Below are 4,479 nucleotides of genomic sequence, written 5' to 3'. Positions count from 1 at the left end.
GTGGACCCCTCCTCTCTGTCCAGGGTGGACCCCTCCTCTCTGTCCAGGGTGGACCCCTCCTCTCTGTCCAGGTTGGACCCCTCCTCTCACCCATAAATAGCTGGAGATAGACACCAGCACCCCTCGCCACCCCAGCAGGAATAGGCGTGACAGAAAATGGTTGATGGATGGAATGGGAAAAACATTTGATTGCATCGACTTATTGACTGGACAGCAATCCCTCACACAGAGCATGCATGCAGCGTCCGTGGAGAGGAAAACTCTCTTTTATCAGGAAGAAACCTGCAGCAGAACCAGGCTAATTACTAGTAATTGCATGTTATACCTTGAACAAGACATTTCTGATAATTAATCTAAGTTATTGTTTGTGATTGCAGCATTTGTCATTGATTGACATTCTAGGTTCTATGTAGTTGGGCTTTTATTTTAGAGCAAATATCTCTAAAACATTTTGTAGGAGGAGCTTAATAAATGTTAAATAATTGTCAGTAGTTCCTAAACACGCCTGTTGTAGGCATTCCTCACTGTCTTACTAAGACTTTTATTTTGTTTGCATCAATATTAAAACTTTACCATATTTACTGATATTAAGAAATAGATTGTGACGTAGGGCTGTATGGTGGTGCAGTTTGTAGCACTGCTGCCTTGCAGCGAGAAGGTTTTGGGTTTGATTCCCAGCCCGGGGTCTTTCTGTGTGGATCTTCTTCCCATGCATGTGCGGGTTCTCTCTGGGTACTCCAGCTTCCTCCCACAGTCCTAAAACATCAGTGCTGGGTTAATTGGTGAATCTAAATTGTCTATTGGTGTGAGTGTGTGTGAGTGTGCATGCTGTGTGTCTTTGTGTGTCTCTGCAACAGACTGGGAGGGATCAGGGTGAACCCCGCCTCTTGCCCATAGACTGCTGGAAATGGGCACCGGTCCCACTGTAACCCTGATGGAATAAGCTGGAGAAGCTGGATGGATGCTGTGACGTTAGTTTTACCAATATGACCCAGCCCCATGATGAGGGAGCTGCATGGTGTCCAAAGCCCACAGCTGCTGAGGAGAATAAACATTTATTTGTCTTGCTCTTAAAGTAAACTCTAAGACTTTTCTTATAACTTGATTTAGTCCTGCAGTTATTCTGTTTGATTATTGGAAATCAGTTTTGAATTTCTATGAAAATGTTCCTCATCTTTTACCCCCTTCATCAACACCATGTAACAGGATCCTTGTTGTCTCTGTTGTAACTCTGCCTCTCTCTGCAGTCTGTAGCTGAACCGCTAGCTTTGACTTCTCTGACAGAAAGAACCATCCTGTTGGTCACAGAGTCAGGAAACCTGAGCGAGACCCATTGTCCTGCCATGGCTGCCGCCCTGCAGAGGGTCCGCGGCGTCAGTTCAGCAGATATACATTACCAGCGTCCAGTGGGACACAAGCTGCCAGGACAATCCTTTGGGAAACGACACTGTAAAGACACAGGACAGGGAGTACAGCTGGGATCAGAGACGGATCCAGAGAAATGAAAGAGGAGAGGGAATGCTTCAAAAAGTTGAAGTTCACTAAAATTAGGAGGATTTTCTTTCTTTTTTTTTCTGAGTGTTAAACATTTAATTCCTTTTCTGGTAACTTTAACAAGGCCAGACTCTCAACAAAACATTTAAAACATCTTTCATTATCTGCGCAAACTACTATCAGAAATAGCCTCAGGTATGTGTGGTCTCACTTTGGAACAAGATCCGAATGGAACAGATATTTGGATTTGTTTCTCACTCTATTCATAAGTCTGTTCAAATGAAAGAAACCTTTAAAAAAAAGGATTTTTTTCAGGAAAAATGTGCAACTCTAAATGTGCAACTCTAAATCAGATTTATGCTAAATCTGCCCATCTTCATTTAGTTCAGAAACAGCTGTTATAAGTTGGACTGTTTTTCTTAGTTGGTCTGATTTTGTCCCAATTCAGTTCAATGATAGACTTTTCAACAATTTTCACTTTTCAATGTCTTTTCAACCAATTTTTGCACAGTTGACAACAATCAGCTGTTTTGCAAAAAATAAAAATAAATACTTCTTACAACTCCAAACTGGGAATAATAGGCCATGAGTTATTATAATGAACAGCTCTCTAGCCAGAAGCATAACTCTAAGGGAACTCTAAGCTGCTGCATTGGTTCCTCCAGGCTAACAGGGGTTTCCCAAAACTGCTTAAAGTCTTTAAAAGAATATAGATATCAAATCTAATCAAAATCATGGTTTCACCCTGACAGCTAATGAAGGGATTTGGAGATTCTGAGGATTTACTGTTGTGCTTCTGTGAATATTTTGTTAATAATGTTGTAAACTGAAAGTGGAGCCACAGGGAGAAATAGCTTTCCAGGTCTGAATTCTAGCGACATGTTGTTAGTAGACGTCTAATACCTAATGGTGGACGGGATACCTGAACAAACACCATGCTCCAGTACATGATCTGTACGTGTATATGGTTCAACGTCACTTATTGTAAACGTAAAGTTACTGAATCATCAGATCTGTAGAGTTCTGTGTTGGACATGAAGCTGAAAAGGACGGTAGAGACGGTCGGAAGTTGGATCAAGTTCTGTTAACCCTAAACCTAAACCTAACCCTATGACTGCCGTTTGCAGAATTCTAGTCAGGAAATCTTCAACTTTAATGTTGGGGTAGTTTCACTCATGATCTGCTAAATTTAGGTGCAAACAACCTTAATTTGCTTTTGTATTTAATTTGAAGGACTTAAAGGCACACTATGCAACATTTTTAAGTCAATTAATGTGTTCCATAACGTTTTGGATGATTAAATGAGTCATTTCAGGTCAAACAAAGGTTTTCTCGGCCGCCCTGGTGGTCTGTAGGGGAAATACCGTACTTGCAGGAGCCCTCGGCCCGCACCCACAGGCTCAGAAGTCTCGTGCATCGCGAGAGTCAGTCTTGCTTTACGGCGAGAACTGCTACACGCCCCCAGTGAAAGGCATGTTCGTTGCTAGAGCAGTGGTGATATTTGTGCAGTTATCATGGCGGAACCAGCGAGAAAACAGCGAAAGCCCATGTCGGAGCAGACAAGAAAGAGGAAAAGGGCTCTCTACCGCAGCAGACATGGTGATTCGTTGCGTTTCCCTGTCTGCTAAGCTCAAAACAACCGCGCCTGGCTTGACGGAGAAACCGGGAGAACAGCTGAGCATATTTCCAACAGTGCACTTTTACTTTCGCCCTCTGGGGGGAGCCTCACTGGAAAATCAACACCAAAAAGTTCATATGAAATGTTGTGTCTTTCTTCATTAGTAATAGCAGGATGAAGTTGGTGATGGAAGGAAGCACTTAAAACTCAGAGGGAGCACATATCTCATTAGAGGTTGGACAGGTAAGACAGAGATGGATGGAAGGTCCAAGCACAGGGAAGCACTCAGAGGAGCAATGAGGAGTTTTGGAGGAAATTTCTCCAGGTAATGCAAAGAAACACTAAAGCAGTGAACTAGAAACCAGAGGACAAACAGATTAATTGAATGCATATTTCTTCCTGAACACGGATAAAATATGTAAGTTTGGAAAATTAAAATGTAAAGTGCAACATAGTCGCCACCCTGAGAGTAAGAGCAGCCTCACATCTGAGAGACCTGGGTTTCTTTAAGCTCCCCCTAAGCTGACGACACACCTGCTGTTCACATCCCGTGATCCAAAGCTGCACGCTGACCTGCCCCTGAGGATGTGACATGATCTCATGTTGAAATCAAGAATCATTTTGCTTACAGTGGAGTTCATTGCTCTGATACCTGCAAAACAAGACCTTAGCATTATCCCTACGACTGCATGCTTGACAGTTTGATGTGTTTTTGCTGTTTGGATTGGTGATTCATCTTTACATCTCTGGCAAACATTTTTTACTTTATGCATCCAATAGCAACATTGCAGGAGATATGTTTTCTATCCAGGACTGAGCTGTGCTTTTTTATGTCACTTTTCTTTTAACCATGCTTTGCAATACATAATTGGGTGTTTGGTTGACATTTGTATTTCGCACAATAACTTGGGTAATCTATCTATCAGAGCATCACATTTCTCAATAACTCCATGTTATATAACATACAGTAGCAGCCATTCAAAATGGCCCTTCCCAGTCAAACACCAGCTGAATGGCAGCCCACTTCCCTGCAGCTCCAAGCAAAATCCCCTCCAGCTTCCAGCCACTGGATTTCCCCTGTGCATGCATTTCTTTTACTCTGACTCCAACCTTTCACTCAATTACAGGGTCTGGCCAGGAGATAACGCTTCACTTTAGATCTTAATGTCCATCAATCATGACAGAAAGAATATTCTAGCACAATGATTAATGTTTATACAGGAATTGTGGGGGACCAACCAAGGACCAACCAAGTACCAACCAAGGGCCAACCAAGGACCAACCAAGGACCAACCAAGGGCCAACCAAGGACCAACCAAGGACCAACCAAGGGCCAACCAAGGAACAACCAAGAGCCAACCAAGGAC

Source organism: Cyprinodon variegatus, unplaced genomic scaffold, assembly GCF_000732505.1.
Source record: "Cyprinodon variegatus isolate N-32 unplaced genomic scaffold, C_variegatus-1.0 Scaffold328, whole genome shotgun sequence".
NCBI classification, from domain to species: domain Eukaryota; kingdom Metazoa; phylum Chordata; class Actinopteri; order Cyprinodontiformes; family Cyprinodontidae; genus Cyprinodon; species Cyprinodon variegatus.
Note: the sequence above shows the minus strand (reverse complement) of the source record.